Below are 16,192 nucleotides of genomic sequence, written 5' to 3'. Positions count from 1 at the left end.
TGGTGGAAGATCCATAAACAATCTGTGTTATGCAGACAATACAACCCTGCTTGCTGAAACTGAGGAGGACCTGAAGCGCCTGCTGCAGAGGGTCAGGGACTGCAGCCTTCAATATGGATTGAGGCTCAATATCAAGAAGACAAAGATTCTCACTGGGCCAATTGGGAGCATCAGAATGGATGGTGAAGAGATTGAGATTGTTCACAGCTTTAGTTTGTTTGGCTCTACAATCAACACTCTTGGCACCAGCAGCCAGGAAATTAAAAGACATATTGCCAAGGGAAAGTCTGCTGTTAGGGACCTCTCTAAAGTACTCAAGAGCAGCGGTGTGTCTCTGGAGACAAAGGTGCGTCTGGTACAGACCATGGTCTTTGCAATCACTTGTTATGTGTCAGAGAGCTGGACAATGACCATGGAAGACAGAAGGAGAATTGGTGCTTTTGATCTTTAGTGTTGGAGAAGAGTGCTGAGGGTGCCATGGACTGTTAAGAAAACCCACAGATTCATCATCCTGGGGTGGGTTAAACCGGGCTGCTCCTTGGAGACAAGGATTCTGAGACTTCATCTGACATACTTTGGTCATGTTATAAGGAGAGACCGGTCCTTGGAGAAGGACATCATGCTTGGGAGGGATGAGGGCAGGTGCAGGAGGGGAAAGCCCTCTGGGAGATGGATTATTTCAGTGAGTGGGGATGTGTGTGTCAGAGACAGTGTGATTGGCACAGGACAGAGCAGAGTTTAGGTATGTTATACATAGGGTCACTATGAGCTGCAAGCGACTCTACGGCGCATAACAGCAGCAACAACAACGGGCAGTTCTCTCTCTGGTGTTTTGCATAAAGGTTATAGTCATCTGTATAAAGTAGGGTGTGCTTACTAGTTACTGTGGACTGCTTAATCCATAATCCATATCAATTTTCACAATTTCAGGTCTGATATTTACTCTTGTGGAACCCACTGAGCTCTGATCTTACATGATTTCATTAAGTCAGAATCACCCTGAGGAGTGAGGTGTTCAACCACCATTTGGGCTGATTTACAAAAACAATATCTGTAAGAATTTGCTCTACCTCTTCACAGTGTCTTAATCTCATTCCTTTGAATCATTCATGTTTTCCTTAGTTCAAGTCCCTGTGGGAATATAATTATCTTTTAAACCAAAAATTAAACTCACTCCCATCAAGTGGACTCCAACTCCATCTTACAATGGATAAAGTTTCCATTGGGCAAATCTGAAGCTATAAATCTTAACATGAGGAGCTTTCCCATCTTTCTCCCATGGAGCAACTGGTGGATTCAGATCACTGACTTTTGGGTTAGCGTCCTGGCACAACATCACAAGGGCTTACTGTAATTCTTTTAGCAACCATGAATTCTCTGAAAGTTTATATAATACTTTGTATGTAGACCTACTCCTTACTTATCTTATTATCTCATATTTTTAATTTATGATGGCAGTGGAAAAAATAGATACAGCTCTGGTGGTGAATGAGTAATGTCTTGTGCTATCAACACCAAGGCAGATGGTTCAAATCCACCAGCTGCTCCATGAGAGCAAGAAAGACAATCTAATGTGATTTACAGCCTCTGACAACCCTGTGGAGGTTCACTGATGAGTTGGCTCCAAGTCAACTAAAATAAGCTTTGGAGTTTGGGGAGGGCTTTATTCAGTGGAAAAATATACCACTTGATTATTTTGTACATTACCAGTGTGCACCTGACAGTATTGAAAGCTAAGGTGAGGCAAGAACAGCACTGGCTGTGATGGTTATGGTTACATGTCAATTAAGCTGGGCCATGGTGCTCTGTGGTTTGGTAGTAATATAATGATGTAATTTTTCAGTTTTGAAATTTTGTGATCTTATGTGATGGTTTTAATATTTGCATAACAGTGTCTATATAGTTTCAATCTGTATGCAGAACATATCATGTGAGAGGCTGGATATTATGAGGAGAAATAAGGAAGACTCATCAACAACCTGTTTTATGCAGATGGCACACCTTGCTTGATGAAACTGAGGATGGTCTGAAGCATTTGCTGCAGAAGGTCAAGGACTGCAGTGAAGCTCAACATCAGGAAAATGAGGATTTTCAGCACTGGACTAATTGGCAGCATCATGATAGATAGCAAAGAGATTGATTGAGGTTGTTAATTTCAGCTTGCTTGGTTCCACAATCAATGTCATCGGCACCAGCAGTCAGGAAATCAAAAGATGAATTGCGTGGGGAAACTCTGTTGTCAGACACCTCTCCTGAGTGACGAAGGGCAAGAATGTCAGTCTAGAAAGTGAGGTGCACTTGACCCAGGCCATCATCTTCACAATTACTTGTTATGCCTCAGAGAGCTGGACCATGAATGATCAAGGGAGGAGAAGAAGAATTGATGTCTTTGAGTTGTGGTGCTGGAGAAGAGTATTGAACATGTCAAGGATTGGCAAGAGAACTATCAGGTCTGTCCTGCAGAGAGTAAAACAAATCCGTAGAGGCAAGGATTTTGAGATTGTTTCACATACTTTGAGCAGGTAGCCAAGAGAGACTAATATTTGGAGAAAGACATCATGATTGGAAGGGTGAGGAGTAACACAGGAGAGGAAGACCCCAGGTGAAATGGATTGACATGATAACTGGGGTAATGAGGGTAGCTGTGTCAGAGACAGTGAGATTGGCTCGGGATAGAGCAGAGTTCAGAGCTATTGCGCATACAGTTGCTATGAGTGGTATTCAACTTGATGGCATCTAACAACAACAACAAAACATTTTCCCCATAACAACTTGATCTTTATGTATTAAATAAATGCTATACAACTAAGAAAAGCACATAGGATATAAACTCACATTTATTGACTATGTGGGTTTTTTAGATATATGTTGTTGTTAGGTGCCACTGAATCAAGTATGACTCATAGTGACCCTATGAGCAACAGATCTGAACACTGTCCTATCTTGAGCCATCCTCATGCTTTCTGACACTCTAGACTACATTGTGCAGTCACTGTGTCAACCCACCTGGTCAAGGGTCGTCTTCTCCTTTGATGACCCTCTCACTTCCAAGTATGGTGTGCCTATCCAAGGAATAGCCTCTCTTACCAACATGCCTGAAGTATGTGAGTTTCAGCTTCATTATCTTTGCCTCCAGGGAACACTCTGGCTGCACTTTCTCTGAGACATATTTGTTCATTCGTTTGGCAGTCCATGCATGCTCAGTGCTCTTCTCCAACACCACAGCTCAAAGTCCTCTCTCAATTCTTTTTTGTAATCCTTATTCATAGTCCATCTCTCAGAAGCAATAGCAAGCTATCAGAAAGACCATGGCCTGAATCAGACACACCTTAGTCCTCAAATTGAATTCATTGCTCCTCAATAATTTGAAGAAGTCTCCTACTGCAGAATTTCCCAATGAAACATGTCTCCTGATTTCCTGACTGCTTGTTTCAACTGTGTTAATTGTAGGTAAATATAATAATGTTGCTATTGTTGTTGAGTACCAGAGTCAGAACCAATTCATAGCTGACCCTTCTGTGGGTTCTCAGAGGCTGTTAATTGTATGGGAGGAGATTGCCCATCCTCTTGCAGAGCAGCTGGTGGGTTTTAACTACGCATCTTAGGGATTTCAGAGCTGTTTCTTACCACTACGCCACCAGAGCTCCAATATAATAATATATAATATAAATATACCTTTTATTTAATATATAAATCACAGGAGAGGAAGACCCCAATGAGATAGATTGATGCAATAACTGTGGCAATAGGAGTAGGTGTGTCAGAATTAATGAGACTGGCTCTGGATAGGGAAAGGTTCAGAGCTGCTGTACATAGGATTGTTATAGTTTGCAGGTGACTCAATGGCACATAACAACAACAACATATTATATTGATTGTTTTTTATTTAAGTCTCTTATTTAGAGTCAACAAGACCTTGTGGGGGGATTTTGTATTCGAAAGTCAGTTGTTATAGTTTGGAGGAACATTCTTCCACATGGTATAACACTCTTCTGTCAATTTGCTGTACTGAGATAACCAGGGTTTGCTGTGATGCTGAACCTTGTGCCATTGGGGTGTCAAATTTCATAATGGTTACACATGGTGGACACAGTTTGATGAAGCTCCTGGATTAAGACAGATTTGGAAGCAGAAGTAGCATACACTTAGCAAATAACATGTCTTTGGAAACTGTATGAACTTTGAGAATGACAATAGTTATAAAACAGCTTCAGGTATTTTGTTCATAGGTTTGCTATGAGTCATGCTTGACTCAATGGCAATCAATAACAAGAACACAAAGAAGTCTGTGATTATAAACACAATTGAGTACTTATGGGAGTAATTTTTTCCTATGCTCCAGCTTCCTAGAAATTCTTATACAGTGTTTAAGTGGTCTTCTATAAACAGCCCTCTGGTTCTGAACAAAAGGTTGGCAGTGCCCTTTCAGTGAAGTTCTATTCTATCCTATAGGGTTACTGAGAGTCAGAATTGACTCAACAGGAATGTAGCTGGTTTTATGTTGTCATTGTTTGAGTTTTTAAATTTTTTATTTTTAATTTCTTTTATGTTGGTTTGCATACAAAATTCATATACATTGTGTTTCATTCATTTACATTGTGTTTCACTCATTCCTTCATTCACATTGTGTTTCATATGATCATTAATGGAGTTGGTTTTGGTTTGGCTTCTTCCTGATACAAAACAAAAGGGTGAAAATAAGAAAGAATTGGGGAAAGGGAGAGAGAAACCACATACTCACTAGTATTTGAACTCCTGATTTAAGAGTACAGACAGGACACTGAGTTGGGATATATCTTTTGTTAGAAGTAGGATAGACTTGAGAACACAAGGGAAGGCAAAGCATGGAACAGAACAGACCTATGTCTTTGAGGGATCCCACTGCCAAGCTGGGAACAATTACTGCAGCAGGGGACAGCTGGTAGCAAACATTAGAGAAAAATAAAACCATCCAGTGTTAACAGCCAAGTTACATAACATTTACTAAATAGTTTAGGCAGCCCTGGTGACCTAGTCCGTAGGAAGCTGGGCTGCCAACCCAAAGGCAGTACTTCTCTGGTGGTTCAAATCCACCAGCTACCTGAGGAGGGATGATTTGCAGGTTTCTGAAAACCCATTTGTGGCACAGCTATGTGTTAGCTCTGACTTGATGGCAATGAATAGACCAATGGAAGAGAATTGAAAACCCAGTAACGGACCCATTTATTTATGGCCAACTGATTCTACAAGGAAATAAAACCTATCAAATGGGAAAATAACAGCCTCTTCAACAAATGGTGCTGGCAAACCTGGATACTATCACCAGAAAGCTGAAACGGGGTCCATATCTCACACCATACCAAAAAAAAAAAAAAATCAACTCAAGGTAGTTGGGAGTAAAGCCCAAAACTATAAAATTTATCAGAGACAACCTGGGATCAAGCTTAGACAGCCTAGTCTATGGTATAAAGAAACTGTCAAATACATACTACCAGAAAGGCACAACCTAGAGAGATAAAATTGATAAATGAGACTTTCTAAAGATTAAATCTTTCTGTGTAACATTTTCCAATAGAATGAAAAGAAAAACCACTGACTAGGAAAAAACATTTGGCAATGCCATTTCAGACAAGGGTCTCTAACCAAGAATATGAGAGTTTTGTTTTACTTTTACTAAAGAGTTTATTTATATAGGCTCATCTAATTTTATATGGAACTAACCATCAACTAACTACTCATATACAAGTTCAAATTAAAGTTATAGAAGGTTAAATTATATCTACAGGAATAAAAATTTTCTCTTGAGTCTATCTTCTTGAATTTAAAAATAACTCAGGAATAGGTTTGAGGATTTGAACACTAATAATTGAAGACCAGATGAGCTGGGGGAATATAACCAGAATATCATCCATGAAGAATGCAAAAGGTCTTTACAAGGAAGGAAGAGGAAGAAAATACCAAAATGCATGTCAGAAGAGACTCTGAATATTGCACTGGAGTGCCTAGAAGCCAAAGCGGAGGGAAGAAATCAAGAAATAAAGGAGCTGAACACAAGATTTCAATGGGCAGCTCAGGAAGACAAGGCAAAGTATTATAAGGAAATGTGCAAGAGCTGGAGTCAGGAAATCTGAAGGGATGAACTCGCTTAGCATTTCTCAAGCTGAAAGAACTAAAGAACAAATTCAAGCCATGAGTTGCAATGCTTAAGGATGCTATGGGCAGAATACTGAATGATTCAGGAAGCATTAAAAGAAGATGGAAAGAGTATACAGAGTCACTGTACCAAAAAGAATTGGCTGACACAGAAGAATTTCAAGAAATAACATATGATCAAGAGGCAATGGTAATGAAGGAGGAAATTTTGGCTGCTCTGCTCTGAAGGACTTGGCAAAAAATAAAACCCCAGGAATTGATGGAATACAAATTGACATATTTCAACAAACAGATGACGCCCTGGATGTGCTCACCAGGTTGTGCCATGAAATCTAGAGGACAACTACCTGGCCAACTGACTGAAAGAGATTCACATTTATTCCCATTCCCCCAAAAAAGTGACCCGTCAGAGTGTGAAAATTATTGAACAATGTTACTAATATCTCATAGTAGCAAAATCCTGCTGAACATATATCCAGAAATGACTGGAACAGTCCATTGGCAGAAAAATACCAGAAAAAACCCTGAATTTAGAAGAGTTCGTGGTACTAGAGATATCATGTCAATGCCATATGGATCTTGGCAGAAAGCAAATATTACCAGAGGACTGACTGTGTTTCATTGACTATGCAAAGGCATTTTACTGTGTGGATCACAACAAATTGTGACTAACATTGAGAAAAATGGAAATCCCAGAACACTTTGGCCCAGGAAGCAGTCCTCACAACAGAGCAGGGAAACACTGCATGGTTCATAACAAGATGGAGTGTGTCAGCGATGCATCCTGTTCCCAAACCTTTTCAATCTGTATGCAGAACAGATCATTTGGGAAGCAGGGCTTTATGAGGAGGAACGTGGCTTCAGGATTGGAGGAAGACTCATTAACAATCTATTATATGTAAATGACACAACCTTGCTTGCTGAAACTGAGGAAGACCTGAAGCACTTGGCTGCAGAAGATCAAGGACTGTAATTTTCAATATGGATTGAAGCTCAACATCAAGAAGACAAAGATTCTTACCACTGGGCCAATTGGCAGCACCATGATAGATGGAGAAGAGATTTTGTTAATAGTTACAGCTTGCTCAGCTCCACAATCAACACTCTTGACAACAGAACTCAGAAAATCAAAAGATGAATTGCACTGGGGAAATCTGCTGTCAGGGAGCTTTCCAGAGCACTATTTTCAGTCCCCTTCAAATACATATATATTTAAGGCAACAGAAAATAAACCCATGTTGATTCCAGAGTTATCCTCCTTCATCTGATGTTGGGATCTCTTTTCCCCAAAATTTCCCTGCAGTGAAATTGGTTCCAACTCAAAGTGACCCACCATTGTGTTCCTGAGGTGGCTGTTGTTATTGTTATGTGCCATCGAGTTGCTTGCGACTCATAGCGACTCCATGTACAAGAGCCCTAAATGCCGTTCTATCCTGTGCCAACCTCGCCGTCTCAATCACATTCATTCCCACCACTCCACTCACAGAATCGATCCATCTCATCGAAGGTTTTCCTCTCCTGCGCCGTCCCTCCACTCTCCCAAACATGATGTTCCTCTCCAAGGACCAGTCCCTCCTTGCAACATGCCCAAAGTATGCCAGATGAAGCTTCAGAATTCTTGTTTCCAAGGAGCATTCTGGCTTCATTCACCCTCTTCAGGACAACCCTGTTTGTTCTCCTAGCAGTCCATGGTATATTCAACACTCTTCTCCAGCACCACAGCTCAAAGGCATCAATTCTCTTTCTATCATCCTTATTCACTGTCCAACTCAGGTTGTAAGATGCTTATGAAAAGAGACTGCACCGTTTTCTACCACATAACGACTGGCAGATTCAAACTGCCCACATGTGCTAGCAGGCTGATAAGTTACACACCTTATTATTGCCTATTATTGCTCTCCAGTCAGAACTGACTCATAAAGCTGATCCTCCCATGCATTCTCAGAGGCTGTAAATCACAGAAGAAGAGATTTCTCATCTTTCTCTCACATAGCAGCTGGTGGATTTGAACCACCAGCTTTTGTGTTGACAGCTTAACTCCCTATCCACTAAGCCACTAATTCCCCCTGCGTGGAATTAACAGGACTCCTGTAATTGCTGACTGCAAGTTAACACACATTTTCCTTTTCTGTTTTCCACTTACCTGAAACAGTAGGAACTAGTCAGGTCTTCAGGGACTTGCTACTGGTATCAAATATATTGGAGAGAGTTGTGAGGTGATTTTCATCACTTTACATGACTAAATATTACATGATTTACAGCCTCTGGAAACCCACTAGGGGTTCCCCAATAAGTAGGTTCCTAATAGCCAGCGATGAGAAAGATTGAGATAGAGATGAGTAAATACAGAGAAAATGGAAAGCTTATTTTTGCCAGATAATAGTTATGACTCCAGTTTCTTTAGTGGGTGGTAAGGCTGTGGTTACAGCAAGTTTTTGCCAAATACGCTGTCAGTAGGAAAATAAAGTTAGCTTTATTTTCTGTGGCAATTTCCTACTTAAACAGAAAGATTTTGTTATAAATATCATTTGGAAAACTTAGTTGAATGATACATGGCCAAGTTTCTCCTAAGAAATATTCTGAACTCTTTAAATGTCTAGAAAAGAAAAGTTACTAACTCCTCCACAGTTTCAAAACTTTACTGTCCTTCTGTGATTTTCCTATTGATACTTACCATAGGACAGTAGTATCATGTTTCTGTAACTCTGTTCCTCCACAGAATAGGGAATGTACAATCTCAAAATGTCAGGGGCATGTCTTCTTTTTTACCTAAATAACATTATATTACATGATTTTTTTGCAGATTGAGCAATCTCCTCACACATTAGCTCCAACTTCTTATGCAGGTGTATCTACATATGTTATTTCTGTGTGCCCATTGCATGTTGAAATATGGTAGATAGTAGGGACTATATCCATGCAGAACTGAATTGAGTTCCTAATTTAAGTCACTATTTCTATTCCCTGCTTTTGAAAGACAGAGAGACATGCCCACAACCACATTTGTTTCAATGTACTTGAAAACTTTCAATCTCATTCTGCATCCTGCAGACTAAAGATGGGCAATCTCCTCCCATGCAATTTATAGCCTCTGCAAACCCACTGGAGAGTCAGCTCGGAGTCATTTCCTGACTTGATGGCAAACAAAAGCTCTGTATTCTCTTCAAGTTGCCGTGTGAACTTGATTATTTTGATGTGAGTCTTGGTCCTTGCACTGTACCCTTCCCGTTGCATGTGTGAGAAAGAGACTTAGATCACTGATAAACTAAAAGTTGTTCCAACAGTAATGCAAAGATAGCATGCTAATTAAAATATGAAGGAAACACCAGCAGGGTTGTGTGAAGAGCTATCCCCCAAAAGACACAATGTCATCACAGACCATGTTGTAGCCTGAGCGCCAATTCCACTGTGCACTTGACTCTTTCTACCTGGTGAATATAAAGCATTAGTTTTAATTATTAATCAAGTATTCTAATCAAGTGGAAGGAGGAGTAGCATCCTCTTCCATAATAGCTTGCCTCCGGAAACCCTATGAACCTGGAGAGAGGATGAAAGACACCCAAGGGTCGAGGACTCTCCTTCATAGGGTCGCTATGAGTCGCCTGCGACTTGACGGCACTTAACAACAACAAAACATTATAATCAAGGAATTACACCTTACCCTCTAGGATAATTGCCAATTTTCAAAGAATTTAAACAGAATACAGTATGATAAACATGGGAAAATATGTACTGTGCAAATATTATGAAAAATCTGAAACTTTTAATGTTTTCACGTAGGGTATCTAGCATAGCTACTGACACATACTAAGGTCTCCACTTTAACTGTAATGTAAGTGTGTGTGTGTGTGTGTTGTTAATGTTAGATGCTGTCTAGTCAAGGATGAGTCATAGCGACCCTGTGAACAGCCGACCTGAACCCTACCCTATCCCGCAACATCTTCATCATCTCCTACAGAGTAGAGCGCATTGCTGAAGTCACCAGATCAATCCATCTTGTTGAGGATCTTCCTTTCTTTTTCCAACTCTCTGTCTTTCCAAGCATGATATCCCTTCCCAAGGAATACCTTGCTTAGCTACATGTCCAAAGTATGAAAGACAAAAATTAACATCTTTACCTCTAAGGAACACTCTGGCTGCATTTATCCCAGGACATACCTCTTTGTTCCTTTGACAGTCTATGGGATATTTAGTACTCTTATCCAACACTGCATGTCAAAGGTATTAATTTTTCTATCATCCTTATTCATTTTCTTGCTTTCTGATGCATTGCAAATGGTTGAGAAGACTATAGCCTGAATCAGGTGCACCTCCATCTTCAAACTAACATCATTGCTTTTCAGCATGGAGAAGTCCCTGACAAAGTAATGCAACATGTCTCCTTATTTCCTGGCTGCTGGTACCAAGCTTGTTGATTGTTGATCCAAGCAACATGAAATCATTAATAGCTTCAATCCTTTCTTCATATATCATGTTGGCTCTTGGTCCTGTGGTGAGGACTTAGTTTTCTTGATGTCGAGATGCAATTTATAATGAAGGCTATAGTCCTTGATCTTCTCGAGCAATTATTTCATAACCTCCTCACTTACGTCATATTCCTCCTCATAGAGTAAAGCTTTGTGAGATGTTATTGTTGTTGTAGGGTGCCATCAAGTGTAGTAAGACCCACAGAAACCCTATGAACAGAAGATCTGAATCCTGCTCTATTCTGTGCCATCCTCACATTTACTCACATTAGACACAGTCACCATGTTAATCCACCTGGTTGAGAGTCTTTCTCTCCAAGCATTGTGTCCTTCTCCAAGGAATAGCCCCTCCTAGCAACATGCCTGAATAATATGAGGCAAAGCTTTGCCTCCAAAGAGCACTCTTGATGCATCTTCTCCAAGACGTATTTGTTTGCTCTTTTGGAAGTCCATGGGAAGTCAGTATTCTTCTCCAACACCAGAGCTCAAAGACTTCAATTCTTCTTCTGCCATCCTTATTCACAGTCCAGCTCTGAGATGCATAGCAAGTGATGAGAAAGACCATGCTCTGAGTCAGATGCTCCTTAGTTCTCAAACTGACATCATGTCTGCTCAATAATTTCGAGAGATTCCTAACTGCAGATTTTCTCAGTGCGATACATTTCCTGATTTCCTGATTGCTGGTACCAAAGATGTTAATTATGGATCCAATTAAAATGAAATTGTTGACAGTTTCAATCTTTTTTCCGACTATTATAATGTTGCCTATCAGTCCTGGGTAAAAAAAAAAAACCTTTGTTTTCTTGCCATTGAAATGGCAATCCATATTGTTCCTCTGCATTAAGTGCTTCAAGTCCTTCTCACTTTTAGCAAGCAAGTTTGTGTTATCTGCATAATGCAGGTTATTGATGACTTCCTCTGATCCTGATCCCGCATTTCTCTTCATAGAGTCCAGCTTCTAGAACAATGTGCTCAGTATACAGATTGAATAGAGATATATGTATGTGTTTGTGTATCTTTGTGAGACTATATATATCTCTGTGATATATATGAAATATCTCCCTTTCTATCTCTCTCTCTATATGTATATATTTTTCTGATATATGCATATATATATATATCAAAATCTTCTATCAGAGACCTCTCCAGAGTGCTAAAAAGCAATTATGTATGTCTAGAGACTAAAGAGAGTCGCTGTTAGGGAGTGCTGTTAGGGACCTCTCAAAGGTACTCAGGAGCAACAGTGTCTCTCTGGAGACTAAGGTGCGCCTGATACAGGCCATGGTCTTTGCAATCGCTTGATATGCATCAGAGAGTTGGACAATGACTAGGGAGGACACAAGGAGAGTGGATGCTTTTGAGCTGTGGTGCTGGAGAAGGGTACTGAATGTACTGTGGACTGCCAGGAAAACAAAGAGATTCATCTTGGAGAGGATTAAACCAAGCTACTCCTTGGAGGCAAGGATTCTGGGGCTTCGTCTGACATACTTTGGACATGTTGCCAGGAGGGACGGGTCCTTGGAGAGGGACATCATGCTTGGGAGGGTGGAGGGACAGCGCAGGAGGGGAAGACCCTCTATGAGATGGATCGATTCAGTGACTGGGGTAATCTGGATGGATGTGTCAGAGGCAGTGCGGTTGGCGCAGGATAGAGCAGGGTTTGGGCTGTTGTGCATAGGGTCGCTATGAGTCGGAAACAACTCGACGGCACATAACAACAACAACAACAGAGACTAAAGTGCACCTGATACATGCCATGGTTTTTGTAATTACTTGCTATCAGAGAGATGGACAATGAATAAGGATGACAGAAGAAGAACCAATGTCTTTGAGTTGTGACGTTGGAGAAGAGTATTGAACATGTGATGGACTGCCAAGAGAACAAAGAGGTTTATGTTGGAGAGGGTGAGACCAATTTATTCCGTAGAAGCAAAGATTATGAACTTCATCTGGCATATTTTGGGCATGTTGTCAGGAAGGACTAGTCATTGGAGAAGGACATCATGTTTGAAAGGATGAAGGGATAGCACAAGAAGGAGATGGATTAACACAGTAATAGAGGTAAGTGTGTCAGAAATAATGAGGTTGACTCAGGCGAGGGCAAAGTTCAGATCTGCTATGTGTTTGGTCACTATGAGAGCCAAGCAACTCAACAACACATAATTACAAAAATATACATAGTATTTTTATACTTAGAAGTGTTAGTAAACAAAAAGTCACACATAATTATAATAGAAAAGTTATTAAAATATTAAAATTATTAGAAAATTATTTTGATAATATCAAAATTATAATCAGATTTGATGGCAGCAAAATAAAAAGAAATCTACAAGGTTACCATATGTACAGCAGATGAAAACCTTGCCCAGACCTGTACCATTTTTATAATCTCCACTGTGCTTAAAAACCCACTGTTGCTGACTCTGTGTCAATCTATCTTGTAAATCCTGAAAATACTTAGAGCAACAAATAGAGCAATCTTAAAACAAATCTAAAAACAAATAGAACAATAAGCCATTTACAAAGGAACAGTTAGCTAGTAGGATAGGAAAACATTGGCAACATCACAGGAGTTACCAAAAAGCTCCTACAGGTGAGAAACAGGAGAGGTTTATTCACAAAGCAAAACTCCAAAGTCACCTTCTAAAACCTATTGCTGTCAAGTCAATATAGACATAACAATCCCATAGTGTTGCACTTCTCTAACCTTCAGGAATGTACCAGGTGACGGAATGAACTACTTAAAACTTTAGTCAAAGGCAAGAGGAGAGGAACTCCAAGTTGAGTGCCCTGTCTACCTGTACAGCTTCAGAGCTTTTATTGAGAAGATTCTCATTATATAAGAAGTAAAATATGTTTAACTTGGCTCCAAAATGTTTTATACTGTTTCTTTTCTTATTTGCTAACCTTCCCTGTTTCCATAATCACGTCTTTATAAGAAGGCAGTGTTAGTGGGAGAATCAACATACACATCTATACATCTACACATTTGAATATACACATCTATAAAACAGAGTCTTCTTTTATCTTGTTAACATACACTCCTAGGGACTAATGTTCTTTTTCCCTGGGTACATTCTTTAATTCACATTTTTTTAACCCAGGTGGCTCCTTCCTTGGTCAGCTTAACCTGTAACACTATAGGACAGAGTAGGATTTTTCCATGTGATTTCTAAAGCTATAAATCTTTAAGGAGGCAGATTGTTACATCTTTTTCTGTGGAGAAGCTGGTGGATTCAACCAGCTGAATGTTTTACCACTGCATCACCAGGGCTGCCACATGTTGCCTATTCTTTATTAACCTGTGCCATCAAATTGATTATTACACATAGTAACCCTACAAAACAGGATAGAACTTTTCATAGTGCTTCCAGCACTAGAATATTTATGGAACCAGACTTCTAAATAAGTACTGGCTAAGTGGTTCGTTACTGTGACACCATAGCTCCTCAAGGTCATCTAGGAAATTTAAATAAATCTATACCACTTCCTATACATCTGAAAGCTGGGCAATGAATAAGGATGACACAAAAAAGAATTGAAGCCTTTGAGCTGTGGTGTTGAAGAAGAGCACTGAACATACCATGGATGGCCAAGAGAACAAACAGCTATCTATGTCTTGAAGAGGATATAGCCAGAGTGTTCTTTGGAGGCAAGAATGCTGAAACTTCACCTCACATACTTTGGACATACTCTTGGGAGGGTTTATTTCTTGGAGAGGGACATAATGCTGGCAAGGGTAGAGGATCATGAAGGAAAGGAAGACCCTCAATCAGCTGGATGGTGATTGACACAATGGGTTCATGTGTGTCAGGAAGTGTGAGGATGGCACAGGATAGAGCAGGGTTCACATCTTTTGTTCATAGGGTGGCGATGAGTCATACTAAATTTGGGGGCACCTAACAAAGAACATGTGACTTAGACTAAAGCATTATTTCTAGATCCCACATCTACCTCAAAATGCAACATTTATTCCATGTTACACTCCTTGCACAAGCCATCTTTAATGTCCCAATTATACTATTAAAAACTTGGGGGTGGAGTGGGTGAACTCAGAGAATACCAGATTAAACAAGTTAGTGTCTGAGACTAAAGTCTCAGCCTCATCTATGGCATTATGTGACCAATAAATCTCAACATGTAGGATGTTTCTAAGAAGTGTTAGGAAATTTTTTGGGATCAACACCTATTGTAGAGAGGGAATTTGGGACCAGTCCTTGGAGAAGGATATCATGCTTGGAAGGATGGAGGGACAGCACAAGAGAGGAAGCCCTTGGAGGAGCTGGACTGACACAGTAACCGGGTTTCTGTGGGTGTGTTTGAGACAGTGATACTGGCTCAGGATAGGATAGGGTTCAGAGATATTATACATATGGTCCCTTTCAATTGCAGGCAACTCAACATCATATATCAACCACCTACAAATCAATCAACCTACTGGGAACTCTAAATTTAGTTTAACATCCTTAAGAGTTGTCCTTAATTGAGACAGTAGCCAAGGCCATTATCTCACAAAATCAACTATTTAATGGAGCAGGCTGCCCTGGAAACGAATTGACCTTGGGTAAGATTGGCTCCTTAGAACCAGTTTTGTTTTCATTAGGTTCCATTTAGTTGAGCATGACTCTTAATGATCCTAGGAACAATGGATCTGAATTCTGTCCTATCCTCTTCCATCTGTAGCCTATCTGACATACTTGACATACATTGCTGGGGTCACTATAGCAATCCTCTCCATTGAGGAATGAGGACAATCTCAAAAAAAGGCAACTTTTCACAGCTGAATGAATATACCTTACAGGAGGGGAGATCACCAGCAGCACTTAGGGCAACAACAATACAGGTCTTACATTTTCCAGATATGTTTACCAAAGAAACTATTTTTTTAATTGTCTACATTTTATACATATTTTCAATATACAGATGACTCCTGATTAATATTATAATTACCAGTTTCAAGGAATAAAGAGTGTCAAGACTTTGATGGTGATAAAACGTAAGAGCATTGAGTTGGTAGTTGTGTTCATGCCTCACTTTATTAAAAAAGAACTGCTTTCCATTTCCGTTAGCCCAGATGTTGTCAAGTAATTCACAGTTCAAGAAAGGCTAATTGGGATATAAACAATACACAGATGTCTCTCTGATATATTTTATTATTGTCCTCTGGGAAGCATTATGGAAATCGCTTCCCATCTTTGTCAGAGCGTGTTGAGGAGATTGTTTGTGATGGAAAGGAATGAATGTGCACAACAAAAAGCAGCCCTGTTCTCCCCATCAGAAAAGTGTGGGTCTGTCTTGAAGAAGGCGGAATCATATTTCTCCTTAGAGGTAGGGTTTTGAAGCTCTATATTGCCTACTTTGGGCACGTGGCCAAGAGGGACTAGTCCTTGGAGAGGACATCATGCTTGGAAAGATGAAGGGACAGTAAGGGAGAGGAACACCTTTGCTTATTAGGGTGAGATGGATGGTTACAGTAACTGGGATAATGGGGGTAGATGTGCCAATGTCAGTGAGGTTGGCTCAGTATAGGGCAGGGTTCAGAGCTATTGAACATGTTGTTGTTATGTGCTGTCGAGGCACTTGCGACTCATAGT

This window comes from Elephantulus edwardii, unplaced genomic scaffold, assembly GCF_000299155.1.
Source record: "Elephantulus edwardii isolate Elephantulus edwardi_28Jun2011 unplaced genomic scaffold, EleEdw1.0 scaffold00079, whole genome shotgun sequence".
Lineage (NCBI taxonomy): Eukaryota > Metazoa > Chordata > Mammalia > Macroscelidea > Macroscelididae > Elephantulus > Elephantulus edwardii.
This window is presented reverse-complemented; position numbering follows the sequence as displayed.